This window comes from Lissotriton vulgaris, chromosome 11, assembly GCF_964263255.1.
Source record: "Lissotriton vulgaris chromosome 11, aLisVul1.2, whole genome shotgun sequence".
NCBI classification, from domain to species: domain Eukaryota; kingdom Metazoa; phylum Chordata; class Amphibia; order Caudata; family Salamandridae; genus Lissotriton; species Lissotriton vulgaris.
The window spans coordinates 483,972,382-483,997,536 of NC_141699.1; the positions used below are offsets into that span (position 1 = coordinate 483,972,382).

The window sequence follows — 25,155 nt, forward strand, 5'->3', positions numbered from 1 at the left end:
TTTAACTCTGTGACTTGATGAGGATTGCGTAACAAGAAGTAAACATTTAGTTAACTAAACCAAATGGTGTTCATGCAAAATCTCTTGACGCTGCAAGCAGAATTCGAACTTACGCGGAGAAACCCCATTGGATTTCAAGTCCAACGCCTTAACCACTCGGCCATCGCAGCTGCGTGAGTATGATGTCACAGTTGTCGTATACTAGCCATGCACTACTCACGTCAGGCCGAGACATAAAAAATAAAGTAACAGAAGGACGGGGCACGTACCAGCAGTGCCCTGTTGTCCTCACTTATTTTGCATGCTTTCATACAATTAATAAAAATAGCAATACACATCACTCAAAGTGAGTGACAGGGCACCGATGAGCGGTAATCAATCACTGCACATTTCTATCCTCGTTTCCCTATATTACGGCGGTGGCAACGTGCCCTTAAGTGTACTCAGAAAGAGTCCAAAACACTTCCTGGGTGTGGAAATTGTCTCAATGTTTACATCTAGTTTGAGTTTTTGCAGTTTAACTCTGTGACTTGATGAGGATTGCTTAATGAGAAGTGAACATTAACTTAACCTAACCAAATAGTGTTCATGCAAAATCTCATGCCGCTGCAAGCAGGTTTCGAACCTACGTGGGGAAACCCCATTGGATTTCAAGTCCAACGCCTTAACCACTCGGCCATCGCAGCTGCGTGAGTATGATGTCACAGTTCTCGTATACGAGCCATGCACTACTCACGTCAGGCCGAGACATAAAAAATAAAGTAACAGAAGGACGGGGCACGTACCAGCAGTGCCCTGTTGTCCTCACTTATTTCGCATACTTTCATACAATTAATAAAAATAGCAATACGCATCACTCAAAGTGAGTGACAGGGCACCGATGAGCGGTGATCAATCACTGCACATTTCTATCCTCGTTTCCCTATATTACGGCGGTGGCAACGGGCCCTTAAGTGTACTCAGAAAGAGTCCAAAAGCTTAAAGAAGACACGCTTCATAAAAAAAACGTACTCTTTTCATGACTTGTCTAGATCAGGCAGGACAGGTCCAGACTACAAACCCTTCCGAGCCACCAGCTCTCTAAAACACTTCCTAGGTGTGGAAATTGTTTCAATGTTTACATCTAGTTTGAGTTTTTGCCGTTTAACTCTGTGACTTGATGAGGATTGCGTAACAAGAAGTAAACATTTGCTTAACTAAACCAAATGGTGTTCATGCAAAATCTCATGACGCTGCAAACAGGATTCGAACCTACGCGGGGAAACCCCATTGGATTTCAAGTCCAAAGCCTTAACCACTCGGCCATCGCAGCTGCGTGAGTATGATGTCACAGTTGTCGTATACGAGCCATGCACTACTCATGTCAGGCCGAGACATAAAAAACTAAAGTAACAGAAGGACGGGGCACGTACCAGCAGTGCCCTGTTGTCCTCACTTATTTTGCATGCTTTCATACAATTAATAAAAATAGCAATACGCATCACTCAAAGTGAGTGACAGGGCACCGATGAGCGGTAATCAATCACTGCACATTTCTATCCTCGTTTCCCTATATTACGGCGGTGGCAACGGGCCCTTAAGTGTACTCAGAAAGAGTCCAAAAGCTTAAACAAGACACGCTTCATAAAAAAAAGTACTCTTTTCATGACTTGTCTAGATCAGGTAGGACAGGTCCAGACTACGAACCCTTCCGAGGCACCTGCTCTCTAAAACACTTCCTGGGTGTGGAAATTGTCTCAATGTTTACATCTAGTATGAGTTTTTGCAGTTTAACTATGTGACTTGATGAGGATTGCGTAATGAGAAGTGAACATTTACTTAACTTAACCAAATGGTGTTCATGCAAAATCTCATGCCGCTGCAAGCAGGATTCGAACCTACGTGGGGAAACCCCATTGGATTTCAAGTCCAACGCCTTAATCACTCGGCCATCGCAGCTGCGTGAGTATAATGTCACTGTTGTCGTATACGAGCCATGCGCTACTCATGTCAGGTCGAGACCTAAAAAATAAAGTAACGGAAGGACGGGGCACATACCAGCAGTGCCCTGTTGTCCTCACTTATTTCGCATACTTTCATACAATTAATAAAAATAGCAACATGCATCACTCAAAGTGAGTGAAAGGGCACAGATGAGTGGTAATCAATCACTGTATGTTTCTACCCACTTTTCCCTATATTACGGCGGTGGTAACAGGCCCTTAAGTATACTAAGAAAGAGTCCAAAAGCCTAAACAAGACATGCATCATAAAAAAAAGTACTCTTTTCATGACTTGTCTAGATCAGGCAGGACAGGTCCAGACTACAAACCCTTCTGAGCCACCAGCTCTCTAAAACACTTCCTGGGTGTGGAAATTGTCTCAATGTTTACATCTAGTTTGAGTTTTTTCCATTTAACTCTGTGACTTGATGAGGATTGCGAACAAGAAGTGAACATTTCCTTAACTAAACCAAATGGTGTTCATGCAAAATCACACTACGCTGCAAGCAGGATTCGAACCTGCGCAGGGAAACCCCATTGGATTTCGAGTGCAACGCCTTAACCACTCGGCCATCGCAGCTCCATGAGTATGATGTCACTGTTGTCGTATACGAGCCATACTCTGCTCATGTCAGGCCGAGACCAAAAAATAAAGTAACAGAAGGACGGGGCACGTACCAGCAGTGCCCTGTTGTCCTCACTTATTTCGCATACTTTCATACAATTAATAAAAATAGCAATATGCATCACTCAAAATGAGTGACAGGGCACAGATGAGCGGTAATCAATCACTGCACATTTCTACCCTCGTTTCCATATATTACGGCGGTGGCAACGGGCCCTTAAGTGTACTCAGAAAGAGTCCAAAAGCCTAAACAAGACACGCTTCATAAAAAAAATTACTCATTTCGTAACTTGTCTAGATCAGGCAGGATAGGTCCAGACTACAAACCCTTCCGAGCCACCTGCTCTCTAAAACACTTCCTAGGTGTGGAAATTGTTTCAATGTTTACATCTAGTTTGAGTTTTTGCCATTTAACTCTGTGACTTGATGAGGATTGCGTAACGAGAAGTGAACATTTCCTTAACTAAACCAAATAGTGTTCATGCAAAATCACACTACGCTGCAAGCAGGATTCGAATCTGCGCAGGGAAACCCCATTGGCTTTCGAGTCCAACGCCTTAACCACTCGGCCATCGCAGCTATATGAGTATGAAGTCACTGTTGTCGTATACGAGCCATGCTCTGCTCATGTCAGGCGGAGACCAAAAAAATAAAGTAACGGAAGGACGGGGCACGTACCAGCAGTGCCCTGTTGTCCTTCATTATTTTGCATGCTTTCATACAATTAATAAAAATAGCAACATGCATCACTCAAAGTGAGTGAAAGGGCACAGATGAGTGGTAATCACTCACTGCATGTTTCTACCCACTTTTCCCTATATTACGGCGGTGGTAACAGGCCCTTAAGTGTACTAAGAAAGAGTCCAAAAGCCTAAACAAGACATGCATCATAAAAAAAGTACTCTTTTCATGACTTGTCTAGATCAGGCAGGACAGGTCCAGACTACAAACCCTTCTGAGCCACCAGCTCTCTAAAACACTTCCTGGGTGTGGAAATTGTCTCAATGTTTACATCTAGTTTGAGTTTTTTCCATTTAACTCTGTAACTTGATGAGGATTGTGAACAAGAAGTGAACATTTCCTTAACTAAACCAAATGGTGTTCATGCAAAATCACACTACGCTGCAAGCAGGATTCGAACCTGCGCAGGGAAACCCCATTGGATTTCGAGTCCAACGCCTTAACCACTCGGCCATCGCAGCTGCATGAGTACGATGTCACTGTTGTCGTATACGAGCCATACTCTGCTCATGTCAGGCCGAGACCAAAAAATAAAGTAACAGAAGGACGGGGCACGTACCAGCAGTGCCCTGTTGTCCTCACTTATTTTGCATGCTTTCATACAATTAATAAAAATAGCAACATGCATCACTCAAAGTGAGTGAAAAGGCACAGATGAGTGGTAATCAATCATTGCGCATTTCTACCCTCTTTTCCCTATATTACGGCGGTGGTAACGGGCCCTTAAGTGTACTCAGAAAGAGTCCAAAAGCCTAAACAAGACACGCTTCATAAAAAAATAATTACTCTATTCATGACTTGTATAGATCATGCAGGACAGGTCCAGACTACGAACCCTTCCGAGGCACCTGCTCTCTAAAACACTTCCTGGGTGTGGAAATTGTCTCAATGTTTACATCTAGTTTGAGTTTTTGCCGTTTAACTCTGTGACTTGATGAGGATTGCGTAACAAGAAGTAAACATTTAGTTAACTAAACCAAATGGTGTTCATGCAAAATCTCTTGACGCTGCAAGCAGAATTCGAACTTACGCGGAGAAACCCCATTGGATTTCAAGTCCAACGCCTTAACCACTCGGCCATCGCAGCTGCGTGAGTATGATGTCACAGTTGTCGTATACTAGCCATGCACTACTCACGTCAGGCCGAGACATAAAAAATAAAGCAACAGAAGGACGGGGCACGTACCAGCAGTGCCCTGTTGTCCTCACTTATTTTGCATGCTTTCATACAATTAATAAAAATAGCAATACGCATCACTCAAAGTGAGTGACAGGGCACCGATGAGCGGTAATCAATCACTGCACATTTCTATCCTCGTTTCCCTATATTACGGCGGTGGCAACGGGCCCTTAAGTGTACTCAGAAAGAGTCCAAAACACTTCCTGGGTGTGGAAATTGTCTCAATGTTTACATCTAGTTTGAGTTTTTGCAGTTTAACTCTGTGACTTGATGAGGATTGCGTAATGAGAAGTGAACATTAACTTAACCTAACCAAATAGTGTTCATGCAAAATCTCATGCCGCTGCAAGCAGGTTTCGAACCTACGTGGGGAAACCCCATTGGATTTCAAGTCCAACGCCTTAACCACTCGGCCATCGCAGCTGCGTGAGTATGATGTCACTGTTGTCGTATACGAGCCCTGCGCTACTCATGTCAGGTCGAGACCTAAAAAATAAAGTAACGGAAGGACGGGGCACATACCAGCAGTGCCCTGTTGTCCTCACTTATTTCGCATACTTTCATACAATTAATAAAAATAGCAATACGCATCACTCAAAGTGAGTGACAGGGCACCGATGAGCGGTAATCAATCACTGCACATTTCTATCCTCGTTTCCCTTTATTACGGCGGTGGCAACGGGCCCTTAAGTGTACTCAGAAAGAGTCCAAAAGCTTAAAGAAGACACGCTTCATAAAAAAAAGTACTCTTTTCATGACTCGTCTAGATCAGGCAGGACAGGTCCAGACTACAAACCCTTCCGAGCCACCAGCTCTCTAAAACACTTCCTAGGTGTGGAAATTGTTTCAATGTTTACATCTAGTTTGAGTTTTTGCCGTTTAACTCTGTGACTTGATGAGGATTGCGTAACAAGAAGTAAACATTTGCTTAACTAAACCAAATGGTGTTCATGCAAAATCTCATGACGCTGCAAGCAAGATTCGAACCTACGCGGGGAAACCCCATTGGATTTCAAGTCCAAAGCCTTAACCACTCGGCCATCGCAGCTGCGTGAGTATGATGTCACAGTTGTCGTATACGAGCCATGCACTACTCATGTCAGGCCGAGACATAAAAAATAAAGTAACAGAAGGACGGGGCACGTACCAGCAGTGCCCTGTTGTCCTCACTTATTTTGCATGCTTTCATACAATTAATAAAAATAGCAATACGCATCACTCAAAGTGAGTGACAGGGCACCGATGAGCGGTAATCAATCACTGCACATTTCTATCCTCGTTTCCCTATATTACGGCGGTGGCAACGGGCCCTTAAGTGTACTCAGAAAGAGTCCAAAAGCTTAAACAAGACACGCTTCATAAAAAAAAGTACTCTTTTCATGACTTGTCTAGATCAGGTAGGACAGGTCCAGACTACGAACCCTTCCGAGCCACCTGCTCTCTAAAACACTTCCTGGGTGTGGAAATTGTCTCAATGTTTACATCTAGTTTGAATTTTTGCAGTTTAACTCTGTGACTTGATGAGGATTGCGTAATGAGAAGTGAACATTTACTTAACTAAACCAAATGGTGTTCATGCAAAATCTCATGCCGCTGCAAGCAGGATTCAAACCCATGCAGGGAAACCCCATTGGATTTCAAGTCCAACGCCTTAACCACTCGGCCATCGCAGCTGCGTGAGTATGATGTTACTGTTGTCGTATACGAGCCATGCGCTACTCATGTCAGGTCGAGACCTAAAAAATAAAGTAACGGAAGGACGGGGCACATACCAGCAGTGCCCTGTTGTCCTCACTTATTTCGCATACTTTCATACAATTAATAAAAATAGCAATATGCATCACTCAAAATGAGTGACAGGGCACAGATGAGCGGTAATCAACCACTGCACATTTCTACCCTCGTTTCCATATATTACGGCGGTGGCAACGGGCCCTTAAGTGTACTCAGAAAGAGTCCAAAAGCCTAAACAAGACACGCTTCATAAAAAAAATTACTCATTTCGTAACTTGTCTAGATCAGGCAGGATAGGTCCAGACTACAAACCCTTCCGAGCCACCAGCTCTCTAAAACACTTCCTAGGTGTGGAAATTGTTTCAATGTTTACATCTAGTTTGAATTTTTGCCGTTTAACTCTGTGACTTGATGAGGATTGCGTAACAAGAAGTAAACATTTGCTTAACTAAACCAAATGGTGTTCATGCAAAATCTCATGACTCTGCAAGCAGGATTCGAACCTACGCGGGGAAACCCCATTGGATTTCAAGTCCAAAGCCTTAACCACTCGGCCATCGCAGCTGCGTGAGTATGATGTCACAGTTGTCGTATACGAGCCATGCACTACTCATGTCAGGCCGAGACATAAAAAACTAAAGTAACAGAAGGACGGGGCACGTACCAGCAGTGCCCTGTTGTCCTCACTTATTTTGCATGCTTTCATACAATTAATAAAAATAGCAATACGCATCACTCAAAGTGAGTGACAGGGCACCGATGAGCGGTAATCAATCACTGCACATTTCTATCCTCGTTTCCCTATATTACGGCGGTGGCAACGGGCCCTTAAGTGTACTCAGAAAGAGTCCAAAAGCTTAAACAAGACACGCTTCATAAAAAAAAGTACTCTTTTCATGACTTGTCTAGATCAGGTAGGACAGGTCCAGACTACGAACCCTTCCGAGGCACCTGCTCTCTAAAACACTTCCTGGGTGTGGAAATTGTCTCAATGTTTACATCTAGTATGAGTTTTTGCAGTTTAACTATGTGACTTGATGAGGATTGCGTAATGAGAAGTGAACATTTACTTAACTTAACCAAATGGTGTTCATGCAAAATCTCATGCCGCTGCAAGCAGGATTCGAACCTACGTGGGGAAACCCCATTGGATTTCAAGCCCAACGCCTTAATCACTCGGCCATCGCAGCTGCGTGAGTATAATGTCACTGTTGTCGTATACGAGCCATGCGCTACTCATGTCAGGTCGAGACCTAAAAAATAAAGTAACGGAAGGACGGGGCACATACCAGCAGTGCCCTGTTGTCCTCACTTATTTCGCATACTTTCATACAATTAATAAAAATAGCAATATGCATCACTCAAAATGAGTGACAGGGCACAGATGAGCGGTAATCAACCACTGCACATTTCTACCCTCGTTTCCATATATTACGGCGGTGGCAACGGGCCCTTAAGTGTACTCAGAAAGAGTCCAAAAGCCTAAACAAGACACGCTTCATAAAAAAAATTACTCATTTCGTAACTTGTCTAGATCAGGCAGGATAGGTCCAGACTACAAACCCTTCCGAGCCACCTGCTCTCTAAAACACTTCCTAGGTGTGGAAATTGTTTCAATGTTTACATCTAGTTTGAGTTTTTGCCATTTAACTCTGTGACTTGATGAGGATTGCGTAACGAGAAGTGAACATTTCCTTAACTAAACCAAATGGTGTTCATGCAAAATCACACTACGCTGCAAGCAGGATTCGAACCTGCGCAGGGAAACCCCATTGAATTTCGAGTCCAACGCCTTAACCACTCGGCCATCGCAGCTGCATGAGTATGATGTCACTGTTGTCGTATACGAGCCATGCTCTGCTCATGTCAGGCGGAGACCAAAAAAATAAAGTAACGGAAGGACGGGGCACGTACCAGCAGTGCCCTGTTGTCCTTCATTATTTTGCATGCTTTCATACAATTAATAAAAATAGCAACATGCATCACTCAAAGTGAGTGAAAGGGCACAGATGAGTGGTAATCAATCACTGTATGTTTCTACCCACTTTTCCCTATATTACGGCGGTGGTAACAGGCCCTTAAGTATACTAAGAAAGAGTCCAAAAGCCTAAACAAGACATGCATCATAAAAAAAAGTACTCTTTTCATGACTTGTCTAGATCAGGCAGGACAGGTCCAGACTACAAACCCTTCTGAGCCACCAGCTCTCTAAAACACTTCCTGGGTGTGGAAATTGTCTCAATGTTTACATCTAGTTTGAGTTTTTTCCATTTAACTCTGTGACTTGATGAGGATTGCGAACAAGAAGTGAACATTTCCTTAACTAAACCAAATGGTGTTCATGCAAAATCACACTACGCTGCAAGCAGGATTCGAACCTGCGCAGGGAAACCCCATTGGATTTTGAGTCCAACGCCTTAACCACTCGGCCATCGCAGCTGCATGAGTATGATGTCACTGTTGTCGTATACGAGCCATACTCTGCTCATGTCAGGCCGAGACCAAAAAACAAAGTAACAGAAGGACGGGGCACGTACCAGCAGTGCCCTGTTGTCCTCACTTATTTTGCATGCTTTCATACAATTAATAAAAATAGCAACATGCATCACTCAAAGTGAGTGAAAGGGCACAGATGAGTGGTAATCAATCATTGCGAATTTCTACCCTCTTTTCCCTATATTACGGCGGTGGTAACGGGCCCTTAAGTGTACTAAGAAAGAGTCCAAAAGCCTAAACAAGACACGCTTCATAAAAAAATAATTACTCTTTTCATGACTTGTCTAGATCATGCAGGACAGGTCCAGACTACGAACCCTTCCGAGGCACCTGCTCTCTAAAACACTTCCTGGGTGTGGAAATTGTCTCAATGTTTACATCTAGTTTGAATTTTTGCCGTTTAACTCTGTGACTTGATGAGGATTGCGTAACAAGAAGTAAACATTTACTTAACTAAACCAAATGGTGTTCATGCAAAATCTCATGACGCTGCAAGCAGGATTCGAACCTACGCGGGGAAACCCCATTGGATTTCAAGTCCAACGCCTTAACCACTCGGCCATCGCAGCTGCATGAGTATGATGTCACAGTTGTCGTATACGAGCCATGCACTACTCATGTCAGGCCGAGACATAAAAAATAAAGTAACAGAAGGACGGGGCACGTACCAGCAGTTCCCTGTTGTCCTCACTTATTTTGCATGCTTTCATACAATTAATAAAAATAGCAATACGCATCACTCAAAGTGAGTGACAGGGCACCGATGAGCGGTAATCAATCACTGCACATTTCTATCCTCGTTTCCCTATATTACGGCGGTGGCAACGGGCCCTTAAGTGTACTCAGAAAGAGTCCAAAAGCTTAAACAAGACACGCTTCATAAAAAAAAGTACTCTTTTCATGACTTGTCTAGATCAGGTAGGACAGGTCCAGACTACGAACCCTTCCGAGGCACCTGCTCTCTAAAACACTTCCTGGGTGTGGAAATTGTCTCAATGTTTACATCTAGTATGAGTTTTTGCAGTTTAACTATGTGACTTGATGAGGATTGCGTAATGAGAAGTGAACATTTACTTAACCTAACCAAATGGTGTTCATGTAAAATCTCATGCCGCTGCAAGCAGGATTCGAACCTACGTGGGGAAACCCCATTGGATTTCAAGTCCAACGCCTTAATCACTCGGCCATTGCAGCTGCGTGAGTATAATGTCACTGTTGTCGTATACGAGCCATGCGCTACTCATGTCAGGTCGAGACCTAAAAAATAAAGTAAGGGAAGGACGGGGCACATACCAGCAGTGCCCTGTTGTCCTCACTTATTTCGCATACTTTCATACAATTAATAAAAATAGCAATATGCATCACTCAAAATGAGTGACAGGGCACAGATGAGCGGTAATCAATCACTGCACATTTCTACCCTCGTTTCCATATATTACGGCGGCGGCAACGGGCCCTTAAGTGTACTCAGAAAGAGTCCAAAAGCTTAAACAAGACACGCTTCATAAAAAAAAATTACTCATTTCGTAACTTGTCTAGATCAGGCAGGATAGGTCCAGACTACAAACCCTTCCGAGCCACCTGCTCTCTAAAACACTTCCTAGGTGTGGAAATTGTTTCAATGTTTACATCTAGTTTGAGTTTTTGCCGTTTAACTCTGTGACTTGATGAGGATTGCGTAACAAGAAGTAAACATTTACTTAACTAAACCAAATGGTGTTCATGCAAAATCTCATGACGCTGCAAGCAGGATTCGAACCTACGCGGGGATACCCCATTGGATTTCAAGTCCAACGCCTTAACCACTCGGCCATCGCAGCTGCGTGAGTATGATGTCACAGTTGTCGTATACGAGCCATGCACTACTCACGTCAGGCCGAGACATACAAAATAAAGTAACAGAAGGACGGGGCACGTACCAGCAGTGCCCTGTTGTCCTCACTTATTTTGCATGCTTTGATACAATTAATAAAAATAGCAATTCGCATCACTCAAAGTGAGTGACAGGGCACCGATGAGCGGTAATCAATCACTGCACATTTCTATCCTCGTTTCCCTATATTACGGCGGCGGCAACGGGCCCTTAAGTGTACTCAGAAAGAGTCCAAAAGCTTAAACAAGACACGCTTCATAAAAAAAGTACTCTTTTCATGACTTGTCTAGATCAGGCAGGACAGGTCCAGACTACGAACCCTTCCGAGCCACCTGCTCTCTAAAACACTTCCTGAGTGTGGAAATTGTCTCAATGTTTACATCTAGTATGAGTTTTTGCAGTTTAACTCTGTGACTTGATGAGGATTGCGTAATGAGAAGTGAACATTTACTTAACTAAACCAAATTGTGTTCATGCAAAATCTCATGCCGCTGCAAGCAGAATTCAAACCTACGCGGAGAAACCCCATTGGATTTCAAGTCCAACGCCTTAACCACTCGGCCATCGCAGCTGCGTGAGTATGATGTCACTGTTGTCGTATACGAGCCATGCGCTACTCATGTCAGGTCGAGACCTAAAAAATAAAGTAACGGAAGGACGGGGCACATACCAGCAGTGCCCTGTTGTCCTCACTTATTTCGCATACGTTCATACAATTAATAAAAATAGCAATATGCATCACTCAAAATGAGTGACAGGGCACAGATGAGCGGTAATCAATCACTGCACATTTCTACCCTTGTTTCTATATATTACGACGGTGGCAACGGGCCCTTAAGTGTACTCAGAAAGAGTCCAAAAGCCTAAACAAGACACGCTTCATAAAAAAAATTACTCATTTCGTAACTTGTCTAGATCAGGCAGGATAGGTACAGACTACAAACCCTTCCGAGCCACCTGCTCTCTAAAACACTTCCTAGGTGTGGAAATTGTTTTAATGTTTACATCTAGTTTGAGTTTTTGCCATTTAACTCTGTGACTTGATGAGGATTGCGTAACGAGAAGTGAACATTTCCTTAACTAAACCAAATGGTGTTCATGCAAAATCATACTACGCTGCAAGCAGGATTCGAACCTGCGCAGGGAAACCCCATTGGATTTCGAGTCCAACGCCTTAACCACTCAGCCATCGCAGCTGCATGAGTATGATGTCACTGTTGTCGTATACGAGCCATGCTCTGCTCATGTCAGGCGGAGACCAAAAAAATAAAGTAACGGAAGGACGGGGCACGTACCAGCAGTGCCCTGTTGTCCTCGCTTATTTTGCATGCTTTCATACAATTAATAAAAATAGCAACATGCATCACTCAAAGTGAGTGAAAGGGCACAGATGAGTGGTAATCAATCACTGCATGTTTCTACCCACTTTTCCCTATATTACGGCGGTGGTAACAGGCCCTTAAGTGTACTATGAAAGAGTCCAAAAGCCTAAACAAGACATGCATCATAAAAAAAAGTACTCTTTTCATGACTTGTCTAGATCAGGCAGGACAGGTCCAGACTACAAACCCTTCCGAGCCACCAGCTCTCTAAAACACTTCCTGGGTGTGAAAATTGTCTCAATGTTTACATCTAGTTTGAGTTTTTTCCATTTAACTCTGTGACTTGATGAGGATTGCGAACAAGAAGTGAACATTTCCTTAACTAAACCAAATGGTGTTCATGCAAAATCACACTACGCTGCAAGCAGGATTAGAACCTACGCAGGGAAACCCCATTGGATTTCGAGTCCAACGCCTTAACCACTCGGCCATCGCAGCTGCATAAGTATGATGTCACTGTTGTCGTATACGAGCCATACTCTGCTCATGTCAGGCCGAGACCAAAAAATAAAGTAACAGAAGGACGGGGCACGTACCAGCAGTGCCCTGTTGTCCTCACTTATTTTGCATGCTTTCATACAATTAATAAAAATAGCAACATGCATCACTCAAAGTGAGTGAAAGGGCACAGATGAGTGGTAATCAATCATTGCGCATTTCTACCCTCTTTTCCCTATATTACAGAGGTGGTAACGGGCCCTTAAGTGTACTAAGAAAGAGTCCAAAAGCCTAAACAAGACACGCTTCATAAAAAAATAATTACTCTTTTCATGACTTGTCTAGATCATGCAGGACAGGTCCAGACTACGAACTCTTCCGAGGCACCTGCTCTCAAAAAAACACTTCCTGGGTGTGGAAATTGTCTCAATGTTTACATCTAGTTTGAGTTTTTGCCGTTTAACTCTGTGACTTGATGAGGATTGCGTAACAAGAAGTAAACATTTACTTAACTAAACCAAATGGTGTTCATGCAAAATCTCATGACGCTGCAAGCAGGATTCGAACCTACGCGGGGAAACCCCATTGGATTTCAAGTCCAACGCCTTAACCACTCGGCCATCGCAGCTGCGTGAGTATGATGTCACAGTTGTCGTATACGAGCCATGCACTACTCATGTCAGGCCGAGACATAAAAAATAAAGTAACAGAAGGACGGGGCACGTACCAGCAGTGCCCTGTTGTCCTCACTTATTTTGCATGCTTTGATACAATTAATAAAAATAGCAATTCGCATCACTCAAAGTGAGTGACAGGGCACCGATGAGCGGTAATCAATCACTGCACATTTCTATCCTCGTTTCCCTATATTACGGCGGCGGCAACGGGCCCTTAAGTGTACTCAGAAAGAGTCCAAAAGCTTAAACAAGACACGCTTCATAAAAAAAGTACTCTTTTCATGACTTGTCTAGATCAGGCAGGACAGGTCCAGACTACGAACCCTTCCGAGCCACCTGCTCTCTAAAACACTTCCTGAGTGTGGAAATTGTCTCAATGTTTACATCTAGTATGAGTTTTTGCAGTTTAACTCTGTGACTTGATGAGGATTGCGTAATGAGAAGTGAACATTTACTTAACTAAACCAAATTGTGTTCATGCAAAATCTCATGCCGCTGCAAGCAGAATTCAAACCTACGCGGAGAAACCCCATTGGATTTCAAGTCCAACGCCTTAACCACTCGGCCATCGCAGGTGCGTGAGTATGATGTCACTGTTGTCGTATACGAGCCATGCGCTACTCATGTCAGGTCGAGACCTAAAAAATAAAGTAACGGAAGGACGGGGCACATACCAGCAGTGCCCTGTTGTCCTCACTTATTTCGCATACTTTCATACAATTAATAAAAATAGCAATATGCATCACTCAAAATGAGTGACAGGGCACAGATGAGCGGTAATCAATCACTGCACATTTCTACCCTCGTTTCTATATATTACGACGGTGGCAACGGGCCCTTAAGTGTACTCAGAAAGAGTCCAAAAGCCTAAACAAGACACGCTTCATAAAAAAAATTACTCATTTCGTAACTTGTCTAGATCAGGCAGGATAGGTCCAGACTACAAACCCTTCCGAGCCACCTGCTCTCTAAAACACTTCCTAGGTGTGGAAATTGTTTTAATGTTTACATCTAGTTTGAGTTTTTGCCATTTAACTCTGTGACTTGATGAGGATTGCGTAACGAGAAGTGAACATTTCCTTAACTAAACCAAATGGTGTTCATGCAAAATCATACTACGCTGCAAGCAGGATTCGAACCTGCGCAGGGAAACCCCATTGGATTTCGAGTCCAACGCCTTAACCACTCAGCCATCGCAGCTGCATGAGTATGATGTCACTGTTGTCGTATACGAGCCATGCTCTGCTCATGTCAGGCGGAGACCAAAAAAATAAAGTAACGGAAGGACGGGGCACGTACCAGCAGTGCCCTGTTGTCCTCGCTTATTTTGCATGCTTTCATACAATTAATAAAAATAGCAACATGCATCACTCAAAGTGAGTGAAAGGGCACAGATGAGTGGTAATCAATCACTGCATGTTTCTACCCACTTTTCCCTATATTACGGCGGTGGTAACAGGCCCTTAAGTGTACTATGAAAGAGTCCAAAAGCCTAAACAAGACATGCATCATAAAAAAAAGTACTCTTTTCATGACTTGTCTAGATCAGGCAGGACAGGTCCAGACTACAAACCCTTCCGAGCCACCAGCTCTCTAAAACACTTCCTGGGTGTGAAAATTGTCTCAATGTTTACATCTAGTTTGAGTTTTTTCCATTTAACTCTGTGACTTGATGAGGATTGCGAACAAGAAGTGAACATTTCCTTAACTAAACCAAATGGTGTTCATGCAAAATCACACTACGCTGCAAGCAGGATTCGAACCTACGCAGGGAAACCCCATTGGATTTCGAGTCCAATGCCTTAACCACTCGGCCATCGCAGCTGCATAAGTATGATGTCACTGTTGTCGTATACGAGCCATACTCTGCTCATGTCAGGCCGAGACCAAAAAATAAAGTAACAGAAGGACGGGGCACGTACCAGCAGTGCCCTGTTGTCCTCACTTATTTTGCATGCTTTCATACAATTAATAAAAATAGCAACATGCATCACTCAAAGTGAGTGAAAGGGCACAGATGAGTGGTAATCAATCATTGCGCATTTCTACCCTCTTTTCCCTATATTACAGAGGTGGTAACGGGCCCTTAAGTGTACTAAGAAAGAGTCCAAAAGCCTAAACAAGACACGCTTCATAAAAAAATAATTACTCTTTTCATGACTTGTCTAGATCATGCAGGACAGGTCCAGACTACGAACTCTTCCGAGGCACCTGCTCTCAAAAAAACACTTCCTGGGTGTGGAAATTGTCTCAATGTTTACATCTAGTTTGAGTTTTTGCCGTTTAACTCTGTGACTTGATGAGGATTGCGTAACAAGAAGTAAACATTTACTTAACTAAACCAAATGGTGTTCATGCAAAATCTCATGACACTGCAAGCAGGATTCGAACCTACGCGGGGAAACCCCATTGGATTTCAAGTCCAACGCCTTAACCACTCGGCCATCGCAGCTGCGTGAGTATGATGTCACTGTTGTCGTATACGAGCCCTGCGCTACTCATGTCAGGTCGAGACCTAAAAAATAAAGTAACGGAAGGACGGGGCACATACCAGCAGTGCCCTGTTGTCCTCACTTATTTCGCATACTTTCATACAATTAATAAAAATAGCAATACGCATCACTCAAAGTGAGTGACAGGGCACCGATGAGCGGTAATCAATCACTGCACATTTCTATCCTCGTTTCCCTATATTACGGCGGTGGCAACGGGCCCTTAAGTGTACTCAGAAAGAGTCCAAAAGCTTAAAGAAGACACGCTTCATAAAAAAAAGTACTCTTTTCATGACTCGTCTAGATCAGGCAGGACAGGTCCAGACTACAAACCCTTCCGAGCCACCAGCTCTCTAAAACACTTCCTAGGTGTGGAAATTGTTTCAATGTTTACATCTAGTTTGAGTTTTTGCCGTTTAACTCTGTGACTTGATGAGGATTGCGTAACAAGAAGTAAACATTTGCTTAACTAAACCAAATGGTGTTCATGCAAAATCTCATGACGCTGCAAGCAGGATTCGAACCTACGCGGGGAAACCCCATTGGATTTCAAGTCCAAAGCCTTAACCACTCGGCCATCGCAGCTGCGTGAGTATGATGTCACAGTTGTCGTATACGAGCCATGCACTACTCATGTCAGGCCGAGACATAAAAAATAAAGTAACAGAAGGACGGGGCACGTACCAGCAGTGCCCTGTTGTCCTCACTTATTTTGCATGCTTTCATACAATTAATAAAAATAGCAATACGCATCACTCAAAGTGAGTGACAGGGCACCGATGAGCGGTAATCAATCACTGCACATTTCTATCCTCGTTTCCCTATATTACGGCGGTGGCAACGGGCCCTTAAGTGTACTCAGAAAGAGTCCAAAAGCTTAAACAAGACACGCTTCATAAAAAAAAGTACTCTTTTCATGACTTGTCTAGATCAGGTAGGACAGGTCCAGACTACGAACCCTTCCGAGGCACCTGCTCTCTAAAACACTTCCTGGGTGTGGAAATTGTCTCAATGTTTACATCTAGTATGAGTTTTTGCAGTTTAACTATGTGACTTGATGAGGATTGCGTAATGAGAAGTGAACATTTACTTAACCTAACCAAATGGTGTTCATGTAAAATCTCATGCCGCTGCAAGCAGGATTCGAACCTACGTGGGGAAACCCCATTGGATTTCAAGTCCAACGCCTTAATCACTCGGCCATTGCAGCTGCGTGAGTATAATGTCACTGTTGTCGTATACGAGCCATGCGCTACTCATGTCAGGTCGAGACCTAAAAAATAAAGTAACGGAAGGACGGGGCACATACCAGCAGTGCCCTGTTGTCCTCACTTATTTCGCATACTTTCATACAATTAATAAAAATAGCAATATGCATCACTCAAAATGAGTGACAGGGCACAGATGAGCGGTAATCAATCACTGCACATTTCTACCCTCGTTTCCATATATTACGGCGGTGGCAACGGGCCCTTAAGTGTACTCAGAAAGAGTCCAAAAGCCTAAACAAGACACGCTTCATAAAAAAAAATTACTCATTTCGTAACTTGTCTAGATCAGGCAGGATAGGTCCAGACTACAAACCCTTCCGAGCCACCTGCTCTCTAAAACACTTCCTAGGTGTGGAAATTGTTTCAATGTTTACATCTAGTTTGAGTTTTTGCCGTTTAACTCTGTGACTTGATGAGGATTGCGTAACAAGAAGTAAACATTTACTTAACTAAACCAAATGGTGTTCATGCAAAATCTCATGACGCTGCAAGCAGGATTCGAACCTACGCGGGGACACCCCATTGGATTTCAAGTCCAACGCCTTAACCACTCGGCCATCGCAGCTGCGTGAGTATGATGTCACAGTTGTCGTATACGAGCTATGCACTACTCACGTCAGGCCGAGACATACAAAATAAAGTAACAGAAGGACGGGGCACGTACCAGCAGTGCCCTGTTGTCCTCACTTATTTTGCATGCTTTGATACAATTAATAAAAATAGCAATTCGCATCACTCAAAGTGAGTGACAGGGCACCGATGAGCGGTAATCAATCACTGCACATTTCTATCCTCGTTTCCCTATATTACGGCGGCGGCAACGGGCCCTTAAGTGTACTCAGAAAGAGTCCAAAAGCTTAAACAAGACACGCTTCATAAAAAAAGTACTCTTTTCATGACTTGTCTAGATCAGGCAGGACAGGTCCAGACTACGAACCCTTCCGAGCCACCTGCTCTCTAAAACACTTCCTGAGTGTGGAAATTGTCTCAATGTTTACATCTAGTATGAGTTTTTGCAGTTTAACTCTGTGACTTGATGAGGATTGCGTAATGAGAAGTGAACATTTACTTAACTAAACCAAATTGTGTTCATGCAAAATCTCATGCCGCTGCAAGCAGGATTCAAACCTACGCGGAGAAACCCCATTGGATTTCAAGTCCAACGCCTTAACCACTCGGCCATCGCAGCTGCGTGAGTATGATGTCACTGTTGTCGTATACGAGCCATGCGCTACTCATGTCAGGTCGAGACCTAAAAAATAAAGTAACGGAAGGACGGGGCACATACCAGCAGTGCCCTGTTGTCCTCACTTATTTCGCATACTTTCATACAATTAATAAAAATAGCAATATGCATCACTCAAAATGAGTGACAGGGCACAGATGAGCGGTAATCAATCACTGCACATTTCTACCCTCGTTTCTATATATTACGACGGTGGCAACGGGCCCTTAAGTGTACTCAGAAAGAGTCCAAAAGCCTAAACAAGACACGCTTCATAAAAAAAATTACTCATTTCGTAACTTGTCTAGATCAGGCAGGATAGGTCCGGACTACAAACCCTTCCGAGCCACCTGCTCTCTAAAACACTTCCTAGGTGTGGAAATTGTTTTAATGTTTACATCTAGTTTGAGTTTTTGCCATTTAACTCTGTGACTTGATGAGGATTGCGTAACGAGAAGTGAACATTTCCTTAACTAAACCAAATGGTGTTCATGCAAAATCATACTACGCTGCAAGCAGGATTCGAACCTGCGCAGGGAAACCCTATTGGATTTCGAGTCCAACGCCTTAACCACTCGGCCATCGCAGCTGCATGAGTATGATGTCACTGTTGTCGTATACGAGCCATGCTCTGCTCATGTCAGGCGGAGACCAAAAAAATAAAGTAACGGAAGGACGGGGCACGTACCAGCAGTGCCCTGTTGTCCTCGCTTATTTTGCATGCTTTCATACAATTAATAAAAATAGCAACATGCATCACTCAAAGTGAGTGAAAGGGCACAGATGAGTGGTAATCAATCACTGCATGTTTCTACCCACTTTTCCCTATATTACGGCGGTGGTAACAGGCCCTTAAGTGTACTATGAAAGAGTCCAAAAGCCTAAACAAGACATGCATCATAAAAAAAAGTACTCTTTTCATGACTTGTCTAGATCAGGCAGGACAGGTCCAGACTACAAACCCTTCCGAGCCACCAGCTCTCTAAAACACTTCCTGGGTGTGAAAATTGTCTCAATGTTTACATCTAGTTTGAGTTTTTTCCATTTAACTCTGTGACTTGATGAGGATTGCGAACAAGAAGTGAACATTTCCTTAACTAAACCAAATGGTGTTCATGCAAAATCACACTACGCTGCAAGCAGGATTCGAACCTACGCAGGGAAACCCCATTGGATTTTGAGTCAAACGCCTTAACCACTCGGCCATCGCAGCTGCATAAGTATGACGTCACTGTTGTCGTATACGAGCCATACTCTGCTCATGTCAGGCCGAGACCAAAAAATAAAGTAACAGAAGGACGGGGCACGTACCAGCAGTGCCCTGTTGTCCTCACTTATTTTGCATGCTTTCATACAATTAATAAAAATAGCAACATGCATCACTCAAAGTGAGTGAAAGGGCACAGATGAGTGGTAATCAATCATTGCGCATTTCTACCCTCTTTTCCCTATATTACAGAGGTGGTAACGGGCCCTTAAGTGTACTAAGAAAGAGTCCAAAAGCCTAAACAAGACACGCTTCATAAAAAAATAATTACTCTTTTCATGACTTGTCTAGATCATGCAGGACAGGTCCAGACGACGAACTCTTCCGAGGCACCTGCTCTCTAAAACACTTCCTGGGTGTGGAAATTGTCTCAATGTTTACATCTAGTTTGAGTTTTTGCCGTTTAACTCTGTGACTTGATGAGGATTGCGTAACAAGAAGTAAACATTTACTTAACTAAACCAAATGGTGTTCATGCAAAATCTCATGACGCTGCAAGCAGGATTCGAACCTACGCGGGGAAACCCCATTGGATTTCAAGTCCAACGCCTTAACCACTCGGCCATCGCAGCTGCGTGAGTATGATGTCACAGTTGTCGTATACGAGCCATGCACTACTCACGTCAGGCCGAGACATAAAAAATAAAGTAACAGAAGGACGGGGCACGTACCAGCAGTGCCCTGTTGTCCTCACTTATTTTGCATGCTTTCAGACAATTAATAAAAATAGCAATACGCATCACTCAAAGTGAGTGACAGGGCACCGATGAGCGGTAATCAATCACTGCACATTTCTATCCTCGTTTCCCTATATTACGGCGGTGGCAACGGGCCCTTAAGTGTACTCAGAAAGAGTCCAAAAGCTTAAACAAGACATGCTTCATTAAAAAAAGTACTCTTTTCATGACTTGTCTAGATCAGGCAGGACAGGTCCAGACTACGAACCCTTCCGAGCCACCTGCTCTCTAAAACACTTCCTGAGTGTGGAAATTGTCTCAATGTTTACATCTAGTTTGAGTTTTTGCAGTTTAACTCTGTGACTTGATGAGGATTGCGTAATGAGAAGTGAACATTTACTTAACTAAACCAAATGGTGTTCATGCAAAATCTCATGCCGCTGCAAGCAGGATTCAAACCCACGCAGGGAAACCCCATTGGATTTCAAGTCCAACGCCTTAACCACTCGGCCATCGCAGCTGCGTGAGTATGATGTTACTGTTGTCGTATACGAGCCATGCGCTACTCATGTCAGGTCGAGACCTAAAAAATAAAGTAACGGAAGGACGGGGCACATACCAGCAGTGCCCTGTTGTCCTCACTTATTTCGCATACTTTCATACAATTAATAAAAATAGCAATATGCATCACTCAAAATGAGTGACAGGGCACAGATGAGCGGTAATCAACCACTGCACATTTCTACCCTCGTTTCCATATATTACGGCGGTGGCAACGGGCCCTTAAGTGTACTCAGAAAGAGTCCAAAAGCCTAAACAAGACACGCTTCATAAAAAAAATTACTCATTTCGTAACTTGTCTAGATCAGGCAGGATAGGTCCAGACTACAAACCCTTCCGAGCCACCAGCTCTCTAAAACACTTCCTAGGTGTGGAAATTGTTTCAATGTTTACATCTAGTTTGAGTTTTTGCCGTTTAACTCTGTGACTTGATGAGGATTGCGTAACAAGAAGTAAACATTTGCTTAACTAAACCAAATGGTGTTCATGCAAAATCTCATGACGCTGCAAGCAGGATTCGAACCTACGCGGGGAAACCCCATTGGATTTCAAGTCCAAAGCCTTAACCACTCGGCCATCGCAGCTGCGTGAGTATGATGTCACATTTGTCGTATACGAGCCATGCACTACTCATGTCAGGCCGAGACATAAAAAACTAAAGTAACAGAAGGACGGGGCACGTACCAGCAGTGCCCTGTTGTCCTCACTTATTTTGCATGCTTTCATACAATTAATAAAAATAGCAATACGCATCACTCAAAGTGAGTGACAGGGCACCGATGAGCGGTAATCAATCACTGCACATTTCTATCCTCGTTTCCCTATATTACGGCGGTGGCAACGGGCCCTTAAGTGTACTCAGAAAGAGTCCAAAAGCTTAAACAAGACACGCTTCATAAAAAAAAGTACTCTTTTCATGACTTGTCTAGATCAGGTAGGACAGGTCCAGACTACGAACCCTTCCGAGGCACCTGCTCTCTAAAACACTTCCTGGGTGTGGAAATTGTCTCAATGTTTACATCTAGTATGAGTTTTTGCAGTTTAACTATGTGACTTGATGAGGATTGCGTAATGAGAAGTGAACATTTACTTAACTTAACCAAATGGTGTTCATGCAAAATCTCATGCCGCTGCAAGCAGGATTCGAACCTACGTGGGGAAACCGCATTGGATTTCAAGCCCAACGCCTTAATCACTCGGCCATCGCAGCTGCGTGAGTATAATGTCACTGTTGTCGTATACGAGCCATGCGCTACTCATGTCAGGTCGAGACCTAAAAAATAAAGTAACGGAAGGACGGGGCACATACCAGCAGTGCCCTGTTGTCCTCACTTATTTCGCATACTTTCATACAATTAATAAAAATAGCAATATGCATCACTCAAAATGAGTGACAGGGCACAGATGAGCGGTAATCAACCACTGCACATTTCTACCCTCGTTTCCATATATTACGGCGGTGGCAACGGGCCCTTAAGTGTACTCAGAAAGAGTCCAAAAGCCTAAACAAGACACGCTTCATAAAAAAAATTACTCATTTCGTAACTTGTCTAGATCAGGCAGGATAGGTCCAGACTACAAACCCTTCCGAGCCACCTGCTCTCTAAAACACTTCCTAGGTGTGGAAATTGTTTCAATGTTTACATCTAGTTTGAGTTTTTGCCATTTAACTCTGTGACTTGATGAGGATTGCGTAACGAGAAGTGAACATTTCCTTAACTAAACCAAATGGTGTTCATGCAAAATCACACTACGCTGCAAGCAGGATTCGAACCTGCGCAGGGAAACCCCATTGGATTTCGAGTCCAACGCCTTAACCACTCGGCCATCGCAGCTGCATGAGTATGATGTCACTGTTGTCGTATACGAGCCATGCTCTGCTCATGTCAGGCGGAGACCAAAAAAATAAAGTAACGGAAGGACGGGGCACGTACCAGCAGTGCCCTGTTGTCCTTCATTATTTTGCATGCTTTCATACAATTAATAAAAATAGCAACATGCATCACTCAAAGTGAGTGAAAGGGCACAGATGAGTGGTAATCAATCACTGTATGTTTCTACCCACTTTTCCCTATATTACGGCGGTGGTAACAGGCCCTTAAGTATACTAAGAAAGAGTCCAAAAGCCTAAACAAGACATGCATCATAAAAAAAAGTACTCTTTTCATGACTTGTCTAGATCAGGCAGGACAGGTCCAGACTACAAACCCTTCTGAGCCACCAGCTCTCTAAAACACTTCCTGGGTGTGGAAATTGTCTCAATGTTTACATCTAGTTTGAGTTTTTTCCATTTAACTCTGTGACTTGATGAGGATTGCGAACAAGAAGTGAACATTTCCTTAACTAAACCAAATGGTGTTCATGCAAAATCACACTACGCTGCAAGCAGGATTCGAACCTGCGCAGGGAAACCCCATTGGATTTTGAGTCCAACGCCTTAACCACTCGGCCATCGCAGCTGCATGAGTATGATGTCACTGTTGTCGTATACGAGCCATACTCTGCTCATGTCAGGCCGAGACCAAAAAATAAAGTAACAGAAGGACGGGGCACGTACCAGCAGTGCCCTGTTGTCCTCACTTATTTTGCATGCTTTCATACAATTAATAAAAATAGCAACATGCATCACTCAAAGTGAGTGAAAGGGCACAGATGAGTGGTAATCAATCATTGCGAATTTCTACCCTCTTTTCCCTATATTACGGCGGTGGTAACGGGCCCTTAAGTGTACTAAGAAAGAGTCCAAAAGCCTAAACAAGACACGCTTCATAAAAAAATAATTACTCTTTTCATGACTTGTCTAGATCATGCAGGACAGGTCCAGACTACGAACCCTTCCGAGGCACCTGCTCTCTAAAACACTTCCTGGGTGTGGAAATTGTCTCAATGTTTACATCTAGTTTGTATTTTTGCCGTTTAACTCTGTGACTTGATGAGGATTGCGTAACAAGAAGTAAACATTTACTTAACTAAACCAAATGGTGTTCATGCAAAATCTCATGACGCTGCAAGCAGGATTCGAACCTACGCGGGGAAACCCCATTGGATTTCAAGTCCAACGCCTTAACCACTCGGCCATCGCAGCTGCATGAGTATGATGTCACAGTTGTCGTATACGAGCCATGCACTACTCATGTCAGGCCGAGACATAAAAAATAAAGTAACAGAAGGACGGGGCACGTACCAGCAGTTCCCTGTTGTCCTCACTTATTTTGCATGCTTTCATACAATTAATAAAAATAGCAATACGCATCACTCAAAGTGAGTGACAGGGCACCGATGAGCGGTAATCAATCACTGCACATTTCCATCCTCGTTTCCCTATATTACGGCGGTGGCAACGGGCCCTTAAGTGTACTCAGAAAGAGTCCAAAAGCTTAAACAAGACACGCTTCATAAAAAAAAGTACTCTTTTCATGACTTGTCTAGATCAGGTAGGACAGGTCCAGACTACGAACCCTTCCGAGGCACCTGCTCTCTAAAACACTTCCTGGGTGTGGAAATTGTCTCAATGTTTACATCTAGTATGAGTTTTTGCAGTTTAACTATGTGACTTGATGAGGATTGCGTAATGAGAAGTGAACATTTACTTAACCTAACCAAATGGTGTTCATGTAAAATCTCATGCCGCTGCAAGCAGGATTCGAACCTACGTGGGGAAACCCCATTGGATTTCAAGTCCAACGCCTTAATCACTCGGCCATTGCAGCTGCGTGAGTATAATGTCACTGTTGTCGTATACGAGCCATGCGCTACTCATGTCAGGTCGAGACCTAAAAAATAAAGTAACGGAAGGACGGGGCACATACCAGCAGTGCCCTGTTGTCCTCACTTATTTCGCATACTTTCATACAATTAATAAAAATAGCAATATGCATCACTCAAAATGAGTGACAGGGCACAGATGAGCGGTAATCAATCACTGCACATTTCTACCCTCGTTTCCATATATTACGGCGGCGGCAACAGGCCCTTAAGTGTACTCAGAAAGAGTCCAAAAGCTTAAACAAGACACGCTTCATAAAAAAAAATTACTCATTTCGTAACTTGTCTAGATCAGGCAGGATAGGTCCAGACTACAAACCCTTCCGAGCCACCTGCTCTCTAAAACACTTCCTAGGTGTGGAAATTGTTTCAATGTTTACATCTAGTTTGAGTTTTTGCCGTTTAACTCTGTGACTTGATGAGGATTGCGTAACAAGAAGTAAACATTTACTTAACTAAACCAAATGGTGTTCATGCAAAATCTCATGACGCTGCAAGCAGGATTCGAACCTACGCGGGGACACCCCATTGGATTTCAAGTCCAACGCCTTAACCACTCGGCCATCGCAGCTGCGTGAGTGTGATGTCACAGTTGTCGTATACGAGCCATGCACTACTCACGTCAGGCCGAGACATACAAAATAAAGTAACAGAAGGACGGGGCACGTACCAGCAGTGCCCTGTTGTCCTCACTTATTTTGCATGCTTTGATACAATTAATAAAAATAGCAATTCGCATCACTCAAAGTGAGTGACAGGGCACCGATGA

At 43.5% G+C, this 25,155-nt stretch overlaps 32 non-coding genes across 32 annotated transcripts; all 32 read right to left on the reverse strand.

Annotated features, from left to right (window-relative positions):
- Nucleotides 1–604: 604 nt before the first annotated feature.
- On the reverse strand, nucleotides 605–686 carry TRNAS-UGA (transfer RNA serine (anticodon UGA)). Its single transcript has one exon. It is a non-coding gene; the product is annotated as a tRNA-Ser (tRNA).
- A 544-nt stretch (nucleotides 687–1,230) lies between these two features.
- Nucleotides 1,231–1,312, reverse strand: TRNAS-UGA (transfer RNA serine (anticodon UGA)). Its single transcript has one exon. It is a non-coding gene; the product is annotated as a tRNA-Ser (tRNA).
- Nucleotides 1,313–1,856: 544 nt separating this feature from the next.
- TRNAS-UGA (transfer RNA serine (anticodon UGA)) lies at nucleotides 1,857–1,938 on the reverse strand. The gene has a single exon. It is a non-coding gene; the product is annotated as a tRNA-Ser (tRNA).
- A 542-nt stretch (nucleotides 1,939–2,480) lies between these two features.
- On the reverse strand, nucleotides 2,481–2,562 carry TRNAS-CGA (transfer RNA serine (anticodon CGA)). Its single transcript has one exon. It is a non-coding gene; the product is annotated as a tRNA-Ser (tRNA).
- A 542-nt stretch (nucleotides 2,563–3,104) lies between these two features.
- Nucleotides 3,105–3,186, reverse strand: TRNAS-CGA (transfer RNA serine (anticodon CGA)). The gene has a single exon. It is a non-coding gene; the product is annotated as a tRNA-Ser (tRNA).
- Nucleotides 3,187–3,727: 541 nt separating this feature from the next.
- Nucleotides 3,728–3,809, reverse strand: TRNAS-CGA (transfer RNA serine (anticodon CGA)). Its single transcript has one exon. It is a non-coding gene; the product is annotated as a tRNA-Ser (tRNA).
- Nucleotides 3,810–4,869: 1,060 nt separating this feature from the next.
- Nucleotides 4,870–4,951, reverse strand: TRNAS-UGA (transfer RNA serine (anticodon UGA)). Its single transcript has one exon. It is a non-coding gene; the product is annotated as a tRNA-Ser (tRNA).
- Nucleotides 4,952–5,494: 543 nt separating this feature from the next.
- On the reverse strand, nucleotides 5,495–5,576 carry TRNAS-UGA (transfer RNA serine (anticodon UGA)). Its single transcript has one exon. It is a non-coding gene; the product is annotated as a tRNA-Ser (tRNA).
- Nucleotides 5,577–6,741: 1,165 nt separating this feature from the next.
- Nucleotides 6,742–6,826, reverse strand: TRNAS-UGA (transfer RNA serine (anticodon UGA)). Its single transcript has one exon. It is a non-coding gene; the product is annotated as a tRNA-Ser (tRNA).
- A 1,169-nt stretch (nucleotides 6,827–7,995) lies between these two features.
- On the reverse strand, nucleotides 7,996–8,077 carry TRNAS-CGA (transfer RNA serine (anticodon CGA)). The gene has a single exon. It is a non-coding gene; the product is annotated as a tRNA-Ser (tRNA).
- A 542-nt stretch (nucleotides 8,078–8,619) lies between these two features.
- Nucleotides 8,620–8,701, reverse strand: TRNAL-CAA (transfer RNA leucine (anticodon CAA)). Its single transcript has one exon. It is a non-coding gene; the product is annotated as a tRNA-Leu (tRNA).
- Nucleotides 8,702–9,245: 544 nt separating this feature from the next.
- On the reverse strand, nucleotides 9,246–9,327 carry TRNAS-UGA (transfer RNA serine (anticodon UGA)). Its single transcript has one exon. It is a non-coding gene; the product is annotated as a tRNA-Ser (tRNA).
- A 543-nt stretch (nucleotides 9,328–9,870) lies between these two features.
- Nucleotides 9,871–9,952, reverse strand: TRNAS-UGA (transfer RNA serine (anticodon UGA)). The gene has a single exon. It is a non-coding gene; the product is annotated as a tRNA-Ser (tRNA).
- A 544-nt stretch (nucleotides 9,953–10,496) lies between these two features.
- TRNAS-UGA (transfer RNA serine (anticodon UGA)) lies at nucleotides 10,497–10,578 on the reverse strand. Its single transcript has one exon. It is a non-coding gene; the product is annotated as a tRNA-Ser (tRNA).
- Nucleotides 10,579–11,745: 1,167 nt separating this feature from the next.
- On the reverse strand, nucleotides 11,746–11,827 carry TRNAS-CGA (transfer RNA serine (anticodon CGA)). The gene has a single exon. It is a non-coding gene; the product is annotated as a tRNA-Ser (tRNA).
- A 542-nt stretch (nucleotides 11,828–12,369) lies between these two features.
- TRNAS-CGA (transfer RNA serine (anticodon CGA)) lies at nucleotides 12,370–12,451 on the reverse strand. Its single transcript has one exon. It is a non-coding gene; the product is annotated as a tRNA-Ser (tRNA).
- A 546-nt stretch (nucleotides 12,452–12,997) lies between these two features.
- On the reverse strand, nucleotides 12,998–13,079 carry TRNAS-UGA (transfer RNA serine (anticodon UGA)). The gene has a single exon. It is a non-coding gene; the product is annotated as a tRNA-Ser (tRNA).
- A 1,167-nt stretch (nucleotides 13,080–14,246) lies between these two features.
- TRNAS-CGA (transfer RNA serine (anticodon CGA)) lies at nucleotides 14,247–14,328 on the reverse strand. The gene has a single exon. It is a non-coding gene; the product is annotated as a tRNA-Ser (tRNA).
- Nucleotides 14,329–14,870: 542 nt separating this feature from the next.
- On the reverse strand, nucleotides 14,871–14,952 carry TRNAS-CGA (transfer RNA serine (anticodon CGA)). The gene has a single exon. It is a non-coding gene; the product is annotated as a tRNA-Ser (tRNA).
- Nucleotides 14,953–15,498: 546 nt separating this feature from the next.
- Nucleotides 15,499–15,580, reverse strand: TRNAS-UGA (transfer RNA serine (anticodon UGA)). Its single transcript has one exon. It is a non-coding gene; the product is annotated as a tRNA-Ser (tRNA).
- Nucleotides 15,581–16,123: 543 nt separating this feature from the next.
- TRNAS-UGA (transfer RNA serine (anticodon UGA)) lies at nucleotides 16,124–16,205 on the reverse strand. Its single transcript has one exon. It is a non-coding gene; the product is annotated as a tRNA-Ser (tRNA).
- Nucleotides 16,206–16,748: 543 nt separating this feature from the next.
- TRNAS-UGA (transfer RNA serine (anticodon UGA)) lies at nucleotides 16,749–16,830 on the reverse strand. Its single transcript has one exon. It is a non-coding gene; the product is annotated as a tRNA-Ser (tRNA).
- A 544-nt stretch (nucleotides 16,831–17,374) lies between these two features.
- TRNAS-UGA (transfer RNA serine (anticodon UGA)) lies at nucleotides 17,375–17,456 on the reverse strand. The gene has a single exon. It is a non-coding gene; the product is annotated as a tRNA-Ser (tRNA).
- A 1,167-nt stretch (nucleotides 17,457–18,623) lies between these two features.
- On the reverse strand, nucleotides 18,624–18,705 carry TRNAS-CGA (transfer RNA serine (anticodon CGA)). The gene has a single exon. It is a non-coding gene; the product is annotated as a tRNA-Ser (tRNA).
- A 542-nt stretch (nucleotides 18,706–19,247) lies between these two features.
- On the reverse strand, nucleotides 19,248–19,329 carry TRNAL-CAA (transfer RNA leucine (anticodon CAA)). The gene has a single exon. It is a non-coding gene; the product is annotated as a tRNA-Leu (tRNA).
- Nucleotides 19,330–19,873: 544 nt separating this feature from the next.
- On the reverse strand, nucleotides 19,874–19,955 carry TRNAS-UGA (transfer RNA serine (anticodon UGA)). Its single transcript has one exon. It is a non-coding gene; the product is annotated as a tRNA-Ser (tRNA).
- Nucleotides 19,956–21,123: 1,168 nt separating this feature from the next.
- Nucleotides 21,124–21,205, reverse strand: TRNAS-UGA (transfer RNA serine (anticodon UGA)). Its single transcript has one exon. It is a non-coding gene; the product is annotated as a tRNA-Ser (tRNA).
- A 1,169-nt stretch (nucleotides 21,206–22,374) lies between these two features.
- Nucleotides 22,375–22,456, reverse strand: TRNAS-CGA (transfer RNA serine (anticodon CGA)). Its single transcript has one exon. It is a non-coding gene; the product is annotated as a tRNA-Ser (tRNA).
- A 542-nt stretch (nucleotides 22,457–22,998) lies between these two features.
- Nucleotides 22,999–23,080, reverse strand: TRNAL-CAA (transfer RNA leucine (anticodon CAA)). Its single transcript has one exon. It is a non-coding gene; the product is annotated as a tRNA-Leu (tRNA).
- Nucleotides 23,081–23,624: 544 nt separating this feature from the next.
- Nucleotides 23,625–23,706, reverse strand: TRNAS-UGA (transfer RNA serine (anticodon UGA)). Its single transcript has one exon. It is a non-coding gene; the product is annotated as a tRNA-Ser (tRNA).
- Nucleotides 23,707–24,249: 543 nt separating this feature from the next.
- On the reverse strand, nucleotides 24,250–24,331 carry TRNAS-UGA (transfer RNA serine (anticodon UGA)). Its single transcript has one exon. It is a non-coding gene; the product is annotated as a tRNA-Ser (tRNA).
- A 544-nt stretch (nucleotides 24,332–24,875) lies between these two features.
- Nucleotides 24,876–24,957, reverse strand: TRNAS-UGA (transfer RNA serine (anticodon UGA)). Its single transcript has one exon. It is a non-coding gene; the product is annotated as a tRNA-Ser (tRNA).
- Between the last annotated feature and the right edge of the window lie 198 nt (nucleotides 24,958–25,155).